The sequence below is a fragment of the Equus asinus genome, chromosome 21 (genome assembly GCF_041296235.1).
Source record: "Equus asinus isolate D_3611 breed Donkey chromosome 21, EquAss-T2T_v2, whole genome shotgun sequence".
In the NCBI taxonomy this organism is placed as follows: domain Eukaryota; kingdom Metazoa; phylum Chordata; class Mammalia; order Perissodactyla; family Equidae; genus Equus; species Equus asinus.
In genome coordinates, this window is record NC_091810.1 from 89,394,651 (window position 1) to 89,410,400 (window position 15,750).

A 15,750-nucleotide genomic window follows, 5' to 3' on the forward strand; every position below is an offset into this window, starting at 1 on the left:
TCCTATCAGAGGTAGGATCTGCTCTCTCATGTTCTTGGGGGCCTTAAAGTACTTACTTGTTTATTATAGCTACGCTTCAGGAAGGTTGGGAAATCAAGACTTAGCAGATGGTTTGTGGTCCAGTCTTAGCATAAGACAGAGGATTACGTGCTCAGAGGTAAAGAGGCCTTGGGCACCTCAGATGCTCTCTGCTCCGTGATGAAGGGCTCTGCCATCTCTTACAGATGATTGTTTCACCTCTGTTGCTTGTCTTCCAGATTCCAGGGAAGACAAATGGGGTTTTTGGGAAAGGAAGAAGTGGCTGCAGCTATTCCACTGGGTTTCTAAGGGAGATTTTTTATTTCTTGTGGTTAATGAAGCAAGAATTTATTTTAAATCCTCTCTATACATTTGAAAGACTTCAATTAGACTCTATGAAAAGGTAGGATTCCTGCAGTTAAGCATGAATAGTGGTCTTAGGGTATGATGCTTTTCTAGTAAGGTCTATCAATGTGTTTGATATCGTGTGAGTCAAACAAGGTCATATAAGTATATGGTTTTCTTTCTTTTCTCTTCCTTTGGGCTGTCTTTCTGAGACATGAACTTCATGACAAGATAAGATGTGTGTCTATTTAAGCAGGAGGAGCTTCTCTGAGAAGGAAGTTACAGTGAAGTTTGGAAGAAGGCAGAGAAGCTGGTCAGTCTTGAACATTAACTTTTTCGCTAGAACTTCAACTCCACTGGCAGAATTTGGTAACACTGCATTAAAAATGTGTTGCAAGTTGGTCTATATTATAGTCTGAAAGTAATTTTTTCTGGAATGGTCATTTATTTAATTGTTTTTCCCTAAGAATAAACTTGTATTGCACAGCCAGGAAACGTTGCTTTCTAAATGTCAAGTTTCAGCAATCTCAGACTAAACAAATGAGTCTAACTTCAGTAACTTGTGGCTTTCACCACAGTTTCTTCTTCCTATATTTATGAATCTGTTATTTATACTCTACTCTGGGGGAAATTAAGAAATGCAATTAAAGGTTGCTTCTCCTAGAATATGTTAGGAAAGGGGAGATTTTAGCATACGTTCCTTCTCAGTTCTCCCCTCAGAAGAATTTACACCTTCAGATGACATGCCCTTCTCAGAGCTGACGTGAAAACATGTTCAAAAAGTTCAGGGCTTCACAGAGAAATGTCAGGTTCTAACCTCAAGTCTGCATCAGGTCTAAGCTTCTATTGAAACAGTGCTGGGTGCATCTCCACTGACTTTTCAGAAAAACTCAACTTCTATACAGAGGATCTAGGTCCGGTGTCTATTCCCCTTTTACTAATAGTGCATTTCCGTAAGGATGAGGTATTCTGGGAGTCAGCGAAGGTGAGGACTAGGGAGACAAGAAAATTTAGTTAATGGTGACCACTGGCATGCCCAATCCTGCTGAAGAGTGGAAGGGAGTAGGATTCCTTTCTCTTCTGGCTGTACAATTCCCAAGTCTAATTTCCTTCAAGATCTTCTCACCAGACTTCCTCTTCCAGCCAGGAGAGAATAACAGAGATTAAATTTACCCTCTTGCTGGAAACAAACAAGAAAACAAGACAAAAATAGATGAAAAAATAGTTTTCAAGGTTCTAGACATTGGGTAATGAAAGATAGTGATCCTTGAAAGATGAGAAACACATGAAGTTAGCCCTACTATTGCCTGTTTTATTGCCTGAGAGAATTTCCAGGCCATGGTGCAGGGAAGGGAAACTGAGGCAGAGGACAGTGGCCTCCCTAAGTTAAGAAGATACTGCTGGGAGTCCAGAGAGACTATGTTAGGTAGGCTTCACAGGGCGTAGTATTGAAAGGAGGGAGCTGCACAGAGAGAGAATCTTGGAAATATGTAAAAGGTCCCCTCTTGGATTCAATAGAGTCTTAATCAACATACCCCTGTGAGGAAACGACCTGGGGTCAAGGACAGAACCATCCAAAAAAAGATTTGAGGTAATAGAACCTGGTGTTCACACACTACCAGGGAGAGGGCCTGACTCCACTACCTGCACTGGAAAACCTCATAATTCACAGGGCATTGACTAGGGTATTCAAAAGGGACTGAGCAGAAGAGAATAATTAATTAGCCCTAAACTAAATGCTACTCTAGTCCTACCTAACAAATCTTAAAAGCAAGATCCTAAAAGATCAAATTTTTCCCGAGTAACTTAACTGTATTGAGAAAGAAAGCTCAAGAATATTTGTACAAAAATATACAGCCCTCAATAATATAAAATTCACAATGTCTGGCATCCAATCAAAGATTACCAGGCATTCAATGAAGCCAGGAATATACGACTCAAAATGATGAAAAAAATCAATTAATTGAAGCTGAACTAAAACTGGATAAAGATAAGGATATTAAAACAGTTATTAAACTATATTCCATATGTTCAAAAAGCTAAACAGAATATCTTTAAAAGGCCCAAATCAAACTTCTCGGCCTGAGAACCATAATGACTGAGGTTTTAAAATATGCTGAATAAGATAAACAGCAGATAAGACATTGCTGAAAAAAAGGATTAGTACACTTGGAGACATAATAAAAGTTATCCAAAATGAACAATCGAGAAAGGAAAGAACATGAAACAAAAGAAAAGAGCATCAGTGAGTTTTGAGACAACTTCAAGCAGACTAACATGCATATAATTGGAGTCTCTGAATGAGGAGAGTATAGAAAAATATTTGAATAAATAATGGCTGAAAAACTTTTAGATTTGTTGAAATTTTAAACCCATGGATCCAAGAAGTTCAATGAACTCTATGCACAAGAAACATGAAGAAAACGACAACAAGGCACATTACAATTAAATTACCTACAAGGAGTGATAAAAGGAACATCTTCAAAGGGTCTAAAGGAGAAAAGAAAAAACACATTATAGATGATTAAAGATAAGATTGACAGCAGATTTTTCAGAAACTACGCAAGACAAGGATGTCCACTCTAGTATGGAGGTTTTTGCTTCCTACTTTGCCTTCTTTGACCCTACTCCAGAGAAGGTTTTGGGGCACCTCATTACAGCCTCACAAGGCTAGTCTAGCCTTCCCACTTGGCCTTTGCTGGCAAGGATGTGAATGGGGCAAGCTTTTTCTGCGGTGTTTGCCTGGAGAGTTGTGATAACTGTCTACAGGGTTCTGTCTTGCTAGGTTGTTCTTTTCCTGGTCCTTTAGCTCAAGGGAACAGGCTTTTGTTGGGGCTTTTTATTGTCTGCACCCATTGGCATTTCTGGATCACTGGCTTGTTCAGCCCCAAGTCTGGGATATACGAGGCAAAAAGAAAACCGACAGAACTCACCACTTTGTCGTTCCTTGGGTCCCGAGTTCCCTAGCCAGTCTGCCTTCTTCTCTCCACCATTCAGAGTCTTCTTATGTTTGTTTTATATATAATATTCAGAGTTTTAGTTGTTCTTCATGGGAGAAATAGGGAAAAGTACATTCACTTGATTTTCTCAGAAGCAAAAGTTGGAACAACTGGTTGTTGACAAATTGCAAAGGTTAATTCAGTGGAGAAAGAATAGTCTTTTCAAAAAATGTTGCTGGGACAGTAGGAACATCACATGCAAAAATTGGACTTGATCCATAACCCATACCACATAATAAAATCAACTTGAAATGGATCATAGATCTAAATGTGAACCCTAAACCTATAAAACTTCTAGAGGAATGTATAGGAGAAAATCTTTGTGGTCTTAGGCCGGTGAAAGAGTTCATAGATACAATGCCAAAAGTACAATTCATAAAAGAACAGATTGATAAATTACACTTCATTAAACATAAACATTTTTACTCCTCAAAAGTCACTGTCAAGAAAATGAAAAGACAAGCCACGGGCTTGGAGAAAATATTTGTACAGCACATATCTGATAAAGGACTTATGTCCAGAATATGTGGAAAGTGATCAATACTTTATAAGAAAACAAGCAACTAGGGGCCGGTCTCGTGGCTAAGTTCGCATGCTCCTCTTCGGCGGCTCAGGGTTTCTCCGGTTCGGATCCCGGGTGCAGACATGGCACCGCTTGTCAAGCCATGCTGACACGGCGTCCCACATGCCACAACTAGAAGGACCACAACTAAACATACACAACTATGTACTGGGGGACTTTGGAGGGAAAAAGAAGAAAAGGAAAAACAGAAGATTGGCCACAGTTGTTAGCTCAGGTGCCAATCTTTAAAAAAAAAAAAAGAAAGAAAGAAAACAAGCAACTGAATTTTAAAATGGGCAAAGGATTTGAAAAGACAGTTCATCAAGTAATAAAACCTAACACACAGGATCCTCATTCCTACATGGCAACAACTGGCTGGAGCTGAGTAGCAATTGCCACCTTAGATTTTAGGCATGAATTTTCCAGTTTTCTTCAGTCCCTACCTGTTAACTGCCTGGTCCTTGTAGGGTTTTGAGTTACCTGATTGATCTCTGCTCTAAGTCCGTAAGGAGAAAGAAAACTGTTTCCATTTGCCAGGCTGCTTCTCCCATTGTCAAGTTTGTATTTCACATTATTATGTAGAGTAGGGTTGATTCCCTTCTCTCCTTTCCTTTCCTGACGTTGTCTCAAACTCGGTTTTCACACTGGATCCCTCTTGGTGCTCGCATAGCTGCACATTGTCCACAGTAACTTTGAAATGATCAGTTGTAGGGACTTGATTAAGTACTTCTTTTCCTACAGACCATTCTTATCTCTGTCTCTACCAGTTATAGTAAAAAGAATGATCTAAAATAACATGAACTCTATAAATAAAAATTTATGTGTTAAACATAATTCATCAGATTCAAATTAAACTCCTAAAATTGTACTGAAAACGGAATTTATCTTGTGTGTCCCTGTTTGAAAATGATTGTCTCGGCATAATGGGCATTAAGCGCTCAGTGGGATTTATGATTTGGAATTAATTATATTGCTCTCCAGTGCTGCGGACATCACAGCGTCTGCCTTCCCCGGGGGACCAGAGGATCTGAGGCCTCCAAGGGGGAGGTTCTTGTGTTTGCTTGCACAGCCTTCTCTGCTTTCTTTTAGGTTCACTCTAAAATACGCACCAAGAATGGGTGGTATACGAATATGCAATTCCTAGAAAATAATTTTTATTTGTCATTTTCATTTGGCATTGAGACTTTCATTTCTATCTATTGAAGAACAGTGAAAACTAATCTTTATTCATAACATTTTTCAAATTACATTTTTACAATATTTCAGGAGTTCCATTTGTGTTAAGAAGTCCATATTAAGCATTTGCATAATTTTTATAGAAACTCTCTCATGAGATATTATTAACTGCTATTTCTAAAACGTTTTCTTTTTTATTTAGAGAATTCTTCATGTCCCTGGGAAACTCTACACAGACGACAAGCCTGCAGTAAATCTTTGTGACAACTGTAGTTCTAAGGGATTGGTTGGGGTTGGGAGTGACTGAAAATTGTCGATGACATTGAAAGCTTATGTCCACATAAAAACCTGCACATGGATATTTATAGCAGCTTAATTCATATTTGCCAAAACTTGGAAGCAACCAAGATGCCCTTCAGTAGGTGAGTGAATAAATAAACTGTGGCACACCCAGACAGCGGAATATTATTCAGCACTAAAAAGAAATGAGCTATCGTGCTGTGAAAAGACGTGGAGGAAACTTAAATGCATATTACTAAGTGAAAGAAGCTTGTCTGAAGAGGCTACATACTGTTGTGACTCCCACTATATGACATTCTGGAAAAGGCAAAGCTATGGAGAGAGTAAAAAGATCGTGGTTGCCAGGGCTAGGAGGGCAGCGGGCATGAACAGGTGGAGCACAGAGGATTTCAGGCAGTGAAACTATTCTGTACAGTATTGCAATGCATTACACATATGTCAAAACCCATAGAATGTATAACATTGTAACAAATGCACCACTCTCGTGGGGGATATTGATAGTGGGGAGGCTGTCCACCTGTAGGAGCGAAGGGTCTCCGGGAACTCTGTACTTTCTGTTTAGTTTTCGCTCAATTTTGCTGTGAATCTAAAGTTGCTTTTAAAAACATAAAGCTTACTAATTTAAAAAAAATGGTTGGTGGGCATATGAAATTGAAAAGCTATTTGACACACTGGGAATAACACGGCCCTTGAATCAAGCAGACATTATTGAATCTTGACTTTACCAATCATTACTCTGATAACTTTGTGAAATTTAACTTTTCCGGGCCTCAGTTTTCTCAGGAGTAAATGAAGTGAATAACATTTACCTTGCAGGATTGATATGAGGAGTAACTGAGGTAACTTCCTACATGCTCAATAAGTAATAGCTGTTATTTGTAGTACATTTCAGGTTTGGGGCCAAGGAATTGATCCTTCATACCAGTGAGAGAACAAGGAGGCATGCCCAGTGCTGGCATGCTCCCAGGGCCTGGCGGCCCTTTGTTAGTAGACAAATTTACACCCTTTTCAGAAGCAGTGTACGGGAGACAGATGAGATGACATCTGACCAGTCTCAAGTAGATTGTTTTGAAACTTTACCTTTTATTCTAGCAGTGATAATGTGACATCTCCTTAAGTAAACTGATGCTTTTTTGGAAGTACCATGCCTGCTCCCATCCCTGAAAAACTATTGGAAGTGATGCACAGACAATTTTTGTTTCTTGATGAGTTTTCCCTCCAAATATTAGGAAGTTGTCTAATATTTCCAAAAATAGAAGACAGAAAATATATATATGAAAAAAAATTTCTAGCAAGAATAGTCCCAGTATATTGGATCCTAGTCACTAATCTTATTGAGAAATTAAACTTGCAATTAGGCGTATAAATGAAGAGCAATGACAGAGTAAAGTATCTTGAGAAATATAAAAAGAGAAAAAGTTACGGCAATTGGCAGGAATGGGTGACCCTAAGAGCTGTCAATGGCTTCTTTTCCTTTTTATCCTTTACCTCATATCACAAATCCCTAATTAAAAAACAAAAACAATGTCCAGTGGCACGGCTTGGTGGTCTGCCATAGCATCCATTTCTGCCTTTTTTCTTCCTAACAGTTCCCCTCCTCTTTTTGTTATTATATCCCTTTTCCCCCTCCCACCCCACGGGCTTCAGGTAAGAAGACTTTTTTTCCAATTCTAGAGATTGGTGACACTGATCTAAAATAATCTCTCTTCTTTGCCATAGTGGTTGGTTCAGAAGTGAGCATGTGATGTGACCCAGTTTGCCAATGAGACGTGAGGAAAGATTTTCTAAGAGCTTCAGGAAAAGCAATTCCCTTGCTCTTAAGAAAGAGCCACTGAAAGGGACATTGTGTTTTTCTCTGGTCATCACGGAGGTACAGATAAAAAGCTCAGAACTACCACAGCTGTTTTTCCACCATGCAGAAACTAATCTAAGAGTGACATTAATTCTCAGTGGAGGACTCAGTGCAGGGAATTCTAGAGAAATAGGACTGGCGTTATTGGCTCGTTCCAAACCCATACCGTGCCTTCCTCTGGAATTCTAGTTATATGAGCCAATACATCTCCTTCTCTGAGCCAGCTGAAATCAGATTTTTCTTTGAAGCTGGAAGCATTCTAGCTAATATCAGCCAATTAATGAACTACTAAAAATGGTTACTTCTCACGTGTGGGCTTTTATTAACATTGTGTACAAAAACGTTAAGAAACATAGGGTAAGACTTTTAGATCATGGCACAGGATAAAGAGAATCAAGAATTTGATATCCTGGGAAAAGAATTCTGAAAGGCAGTTGACTTGCCTATCTGAAACTACTACCACTCACTTTTGAATGATTAAGCCATTACACTAATGTCCTTTTGATTCACTTTTTTTTGTGCTTTGTGAATTGTTCTGAGACCTCATACTCATTTGGATTAGAGACAGCAGAAACACCATGAATCACTACATAAGAGAGTTGGACTAGACTCAATGGGACTTAATCACAGTCAGTAGATGGGAACTGACTAATATTGACAGTTATAGCAAAGGTGATGGGAGGGGAATTTTTATAAGTGGGTTTAGTGCAATGTTGAATCTAGATGCAATAGCATTTTAAGACTAGGTTTGCTAACAAGTATTTTTAAAAGAATGTAATGTGTTATTAAATTGTGGAGCTAGAATCACACTGATATTTTCCATGATATGAAAACAACCTCTCTGGATTTTTCAATATACAAGTAATTTCCAATGTAATGGAGGACAGCACACATTCCTAGTTATCCCAAATTGACTTTCATGTATTTTGACTTTTACTTGTAAACCTTCTTAATGAGAGTGGGATTAGACTCTCATTAATGTAGAATAAGTATTATATATAATATTATAATATATTATAACATAATACAAATTATAAATAAATATAATGTAGAATAAATATAATATAATAATATGTGTATATTCATTGAATGAATGAATGAATGAAGCTTTTTGCTCCTTCATTTCAGTGACTATTTAAGCTACCGGCCTACCTAGGGAGTTCTATGCAGTTAGGATGCTGGATTTCACAAACCACTCATGAAACTCTTCGCGTTACTTTATTGTCAGATTTCCCTGTACATTTAGTGCCCTGTTTGTCTTTCCAGATGTCTATGGAGCATTTCACAGGTGCGTCCCACCGTCAGCTCACACTCAGCTATCCAAATCAAGCCTCTCTCTCATCTGGATCTTCTTCCCATCTCTCTCTCCACCGTTTTCAGTCGGCAGCATGCTTTCCTCCTAGTCACAACGGGATACATCATGAGTCATCATTGACTTTTTCCTCTCCATTCTTACTCATATTTAATTAGCCTTGGAGTCATGTTTACTCTTCCTTTCAACGTCCCTTCCTTCTTAGTCCCACGCTACAGCCCTCAACTGACTCATTGTTGTTATAGACATGTCACTCTTTTCCCAGATTTTATTTACCTCTAATTCAAACTACAGTACACACTGTTGCCAGATTAATCTATCTGAAACATTGCTTTCATTGTGGCTTTCTTTGGCTTGAGAACTCACAGTAACTATATGTTGCTTGAAGTTTGAATTCCAATTGAATTTGACTGTCATTCAAGGTCTTTTATCATTGGTTTAGAATTACTTATAAAATTGTCTTTTAAATCTCCCCAGAATACACTCTGCTGTAACTAGACTGGTCTCTGGTACTTACTAGGCACATTCCTGCTGCTATACCTTTGCTCATGTTTTCTCTGTAGGGATGCCCATATTTTTTTTAAACTCTTCTCCAATTCAGTCCCTGTCCTTGCTTTTCACCTCCACCCTAACTCTCAATCCAAATATCCATGCCATGCTTTCTTCCAGGTCCAGCTAGGTCATCTCTGTTAGTAATTCTGACTGTCTCAGGTCACGGTCATTCCTTTCTGAAGGAGCATATCTCCAAGGCTAAATTGTTTGCTATTGCTTCACGTTGTTTAAAGCTATAAAACTGGATATTACTATTATTCAGCTTTGAAGGGAATGAACCTTTGGCCCCAGGTCTGGCTGGACCCAGGCAGTGGGTCCTGATTCTAGTCATAATATAACTTGGTGCTTATCTGCTAACTGTGGTTTTCCTCTTTGTGGCTTCCCTAATAGGGATTTCTCCAATGGAAAATGATAATTAAATGTTGACTTAAAAAGTTCTTCCTTATGCTTAAGTACACTGTAGTTGTAAGGTCTCCCTTGTGGTTGGAGAATCCTTTAAGACAATTTAAAACGTTATTTAGAAAAAGACTGTAATACCTGGGCTCCATTACAATACATGAAAAACGAAGAATAAAGTTTCTATGTGGGGCTGGCCCCGCGGCCAAGTGGTTAAGTTCATGCGCTCTGCTGCAAGCAGCCCAGTGTTTCATTGGTTCGAATCCTGGACGTGGACATGGCACTGCTCATCAAACCATGCTGAGGTGGCGTCCCACATGCCACAGCTAGAAGGACCCACATCGAAGAATATACAACTATGTACCGGGGGGCATTGGGGAGAAAAAGGAAAAAATAAAATCTTAAAAAAAAGTTTCTATGTAACAATATCTTGAGTCTATCAAAATATATATACTTTAAAAAACACTGGAATATTAATATTAGCAGTGGTCATTTGGGGCTGATGGCACAGAGTAACTTGCTGTCTTTTAAAGTACAGTTTACCTTTGTATTTTAGGGAAGTGGAATAAGACCTACTCCTAAATGTCCTTTAAAAATTCCTGAATGAAGGCCCAGATCCCTGTTCATTTTTTCCAAAGCATTAAAGGATACGAACAAATAGAGGCTTGAAAATTATTCATTAGGACTTACGGCGCAGGAAGATAATTAGATGCCATATAGAAACTGTCTTGCTTTGAATATCAAAAGTTAAGAAATGATATAACAGAAGTAACTTTAAAAAATAAATAGCTTTGTTTTGTTTTGTTTTTTACATTGGTTGTTATTAAAAATTGAAAACATACTGAAAAGCAGAAAGAATACTGTGTATAATAAACACCATCTACCCACTACTCAGACTTTACAATTAGTAAAACTTTGCCATGTTTGTTTTATCTATTTTTTCTCAACTAAATATAAATATAGACATCATGACATTTTATCCCTAAAGACTTCAGAACGGATTTCGTAGAAAGTTAAGACAGTTTCCCACGTAACTATAATTCTACCACAACTAAAAATATACTGATAATAATTGCCTCATACTATCTAGTATGAAGCCCATCTTCGAATTTTCTGTCCTATCCCCAACATATCCTGATAGCCTGTTATTGAAACCACGATCCTCAGGAGGGACACACGGTGCGTTTGGTTGTGATGTCTCTTGTCTGTTTTAATCGAGAACACCCCATTGTGCTTCCCTCTCCCCAGTGTTAACTTGTTGATGAGACTGGGCCAATTGTCTTGTCGAACAACCTGCTTTCTGAATTTGTTTAATTGCTTCCTGGTGGGGCTGCTTTAACTTGTTCTTCTAGCTCTTGTTTCTCTAGAAACCAGAAGTTCCATCTTTGGGAATGATTAGATTCCGGTTGAACATTTTTAGCACAAATGCTTGAGCGATGCCGCCTAGTTTGTGATGCATCCCATCGGGAGGTGCGTGATGTCTGGCCGTCCCTGTACCCTCAGGCCAAGACTAATCCCTGAGTCAAAGAGGCCCCAGCCTGATCCTTCCCCACAGAGCTCCTACCTCCACTCCTCCTCCTAAATCTCTACAACCATGCCTTGCACCACCGGGTAGCTGAATTTTAAGATCGACGACTCTTTTGAAAATAGAGTCCTCTATGTAAGTTCACTTAATTTTAGAAATGCCTTGAAGTACACGATAAATATCCTTGACTTTGAAAGATGACCACCCCAAATCAACTTCCTAAAATGAGCAATAGAAGCACTGTATTAGACCAAATGATTTAACAGATTGATTAATTTTCCTCATGCATAAGCTCAGTTTTTAAAAAAAGCTTTCATGTTCTGCAAAGTGAAGCTTTTGCCATGTTTCCTTCATGCTGCAGAACTCCGGTGGCTTTTGCTGTGTCAGCATCCTGGGGCCATCACGCTGCCTCTTTTCTGGGGCTCTCAGGACACGGAACACAAATGCACTTTTGTGTGCCTTGCTGTGCCTCTCACGGCGCGCCTTCTGCCAGTCAAAACTGACTGTTCCCGCTGTGCCAGGCTCTTGCGTGGGTTCCTGGGCCTTTGCCAATTCCTAAGCCTGGCAACAGGACTCGTGCTGCAAAACTTTGTGTTGTTACATTTCCCACTCACTTTAAATTCTGGGCAAAAATATAACTCTTTACTCTTTCTCTGGGAGGGTACTTATATACTCCTTTTGAATTTTGGAGTCTGGCCATGTGAACTTTATGAAAACTGCTAAAATTGATGTAATTTAAATAAAGTAAAGATTTAAATGGATGCCTAAACCCATAATCAACTGTGTGTATTTGCTGCGGTTGTCGTGGGGCATCATTTGCCTAATTAATGGAATATCCACTAGATTTGTTGATATTTTAGCAACATTTCAGAATGGCATCTAGGATGCAGCCACTGACTTGCTCTTGAATTTTATAATATTCTTAGTGACGTTATCCTTGGAAATTATGTGCTTAAAATAAGTGGGGGAGTGGATTGATCACTTACTTAGTGTTTAATTTAGTACACTTAAATCTCAGGATGCTTTGTCCTTGGGCTATTTTTGCATTAAAGAAAATATACTCTTTTAATATGGATTCTTGAAAAAAAGGCAAAAGTCAGAAATATTAGAAAGGTTGACAAAGAAGTAGGTAGAAATAGAAACATTTATTTTTCACAGTTAGAAGTAATCTGCTTTCCAGTTTTAGAACTGCCTTTGACTAGAAAGGATTATACAGTGTATGTTCTCCAAGCTGTTATGTAAAATTTTATTTCTCCATGAGTTCTTAAGCTAGAAGCCAAAACAATGTTTTTTTGGGCCTAAGTGCATTGCTTGATCTTGCAAAGCCTATTTCATGGTCTGCTAGATTCTAATGGAGATGGTTGGTAATGAGATAATATTTATTTATATAGAAAGTAAATTTACAGCAGAGTGCAGAAAGCATGTAAGCAAGCAGTACCAGCTTTAAAAATTCATAGTGAAACCATATGAATGTTTCTAGTTTCTCCAAGAGGATGTTTTCTCCACACACACACTATAGATGCCTCGTGCACATACCTATAAACATATGTATGCTCCGTTTACTCATAGGTACACGAGAACTTTGTGGTGTCATTGTGGGTGATTCTTGCTATCTAGTTTAAGCTTTAGGATTCTCTCTATCCCAAGGACAGTTCATCAGCTTGCTGCTTTCCTTGAAATCGATTGATAGCAAATGTTGAATTTATTTTCTTAAAGCAAGGTCTGTGCACCAGTTAAGTGATTTATATATTTCACCATCTAAGAACAGCAAGAGAAACTTCTAAGTATCTTTTGGTGACCTCGATAGCTGATGTGTTAATAACATTTCAGACTGACGATTTGCAGCAGGCCTCTTACCCAAAGCTCTGTAGTAAATTATTGCTGCATTGCAGATTACAGTTTAATTCCTTAAAAAATGCCGCCATTCTCAGATCCTTATTGATGTTTGGGCTGCAGAATCCAAAGTTGTCCTCAGTCTGCTGCATCTTGGAAAAATTATCCTTATAGATGGAACTTAATGTGATTCATAAGCAGGCTTTGCTCCAAAAAACATATAGTGTGATACCTTGATTAGTGAAAACTCTGGGAACTAATCTCTTTTATGATGACATCGGCAGTATTAAAGCTGTGGGAAGTAAAGCTTTGTATGTGGTTAGGCTTGACAAATGGCACACACAGCTTCCACTTGTCCCATCTAAATACATGCAGACAGGGCTGCAAAATCGTGAGGCTTGCAAAATATGCTTCCCCTCCTTTTTGCCTTAGCCCCCTAAACCAGTGTCGTCCTATGCTCTTTACTCTCAATTTTGCCAAAACAGATGAGGCCCTAATAGATCTTCCTTCCACCAGCTTGCCTATTGACTGAATATTTTTTGATGAACAAGTTATACAATGGCTATCCATGTCCTGAGTTTGGCCTGCAAAACTATTTCATCTGCCCTGGCAGCGTTTTGTTTCATTTGTTTTAACGAATTAGTTACCAACATTTGAAAATACAAACATTTTACATAAAAATAGGAATCAGCATCTCACTTGGAATAAAAGAAGCTCTTGCAATAATTAATTAATTAATTGCTTGCTTTATTTTGTGAGGGAGGTTGGCCCTGAGCCGACATCTGTTGCTAATCTTCCTCTTTTTTGCTTGAGGAAGATTGTCGCTGAGCTAACATCTGTGTGAATCTTTCTCTACTTTATGTGGGACGCCGCCACATCATGGCTTGATGAGTGGTGCTAGGTCTGTGCCCAGGGTCCAAACCTGGGAATCCTGGGCCTTGGAAGCAGAGCACATGAACCCAACCACTATGCCACTGGGCTGGCCACTCTTGCAATATTTATAACCATCCAGACTTTCCCTTGGCCACCCTCAGTTGAAGATGGGTGATGGCTGTCCCCTACAGACAGGGCATGTCCTCTGACGTTAACCGCCCCCCCCCCAATTGCTTCACTTATTTACGTCACCTGCTGGCTCCTGTGGGCATTTGTTTTGACTCTTGTATTTAGTGAATATCTTACCCAAAATAGCACTTATGTTTTAAGAACTTAAGTTTTATGCCTATTCATTCAAGTTATGATGGGGAAGATTTGGTTTCCTTATGAAAGAATATCAGACCTTGGGAAACAAGCATGTTATGAAATCTCCAGGTTATGAAAGTGAAGTTGAGTTATTCCTATTAGAAATAGGAGGGAAGGGATGATGCTTCAGTTTTTTCCCCTAGAATGCTCCTCCCAGTCTCCACTCCTCTGAGAGTGGCAGCTATGGAGGTGGCTGGAGCTAGATGAAAGTTTGTCCTTCATCGTGGGGTCTTACCAAAACCTGTGCTGCCGCGCCCTTCAACAGGTCAGCTGGCAAACTTTCTCCAATCAACCCGTCCTCAAACCTTCTACCTTTCTTGACTGCAAGGTTAATATTGAATTTCTTCCCTAACATCCTTTAGAAATGAGATTTCTCCTCATTTACTTCCCTACAACTAAATCTTAGGAGGCTTATTTTATATTTTCCGGTAGATTTGGTGCTATTTCTTTCATTATTTTGTCTTATTTTTATATTATATGTCATACTTTTTACCCTCCTGCATGAAGTTCTGAAGCTAACACCACTATTTTTCTATTTTTTTCTGTCTTGCTTATGAAATATCTGATGAATAAGTGTGTCATTGGAACACATTCTCTTCATTAATAGAGGCATTACTGCAAGCCTGTGTTAACGTCCCACTGGAAATAAGCCTGCAGGAATGCTCATATTTTCAACAGGTTTTATTTGCTGAATTTCTCCCTGGTGCATTCTTTCAGAGCAAAGTAAGAAAAATGCATTTTTATGCCTGACATTTGGATGTTATTTTAAAACTGCCCATTGTTTTTATATGCAGTTGTATACACTGCTACCTAAGGCTGCTTTGTAAAATTGCTTGTTCTAGAAACCTGTTGATCATAAAGTTCTCACTTTGCGCTTTTCTATTCTGCCGCAAGCCGGGTCTGCAGGCTGAGCAATGAACGCAGACAGACCAGCCATGACGGCACTCCTTCGGCTCTACTCAAGATGGGATCATGTACGACGCTTTCTATTCTATCCATCTGGGAGGTGTGGTCATGGGATTTTACTAATCTAATACTTGTCAGGGGCAGAGTAGTATAAAAATAACGTCCTGAGAGGGAGAATATTTCTTTCTCATTTGAGCTTAGAGACAAAGGCATAATTATCGAAGCATGTCAGAATATAGCGTGTTCAGAGTCAAGCCAGGCCATCCGTGCCTGGATGACTATAGAGACCCCAGTGTAGACATGGGAATGTGAACTGGGAGGTCATAGAAGAGCATGCAGAGGACCCCAGGGAGAGGGACATGTGATGGAGACAGAGTTTTAAGCAAAAGCCTCGAAGGAAGTTCAAGGGATATTCCTTTAACTAATCTACTTTTTCCTCCCATTTTAACTACTTCCGACATATGTAGACATTCCCCAGAGTTTTATCCACAGCCACACTGTCAGCAGAAAGCTAAGTTGATCCAGCCATGGCACTGAGTCCCAAAGGTTCTGAGGGGCCCACTTGAGTAAAATTTTCAATAGTATTCATTATGGTCGTTAACTAGACAATTACATTAAGAGACTATTATGACACCAGTAAAATTGCATCTGACTAAAATTTAATTTTTCGGCTGCATTTTCTTAAACTGAATAGAGGTCTCAATATGGCATCCAGGGCCACCTATGGTTTGACCC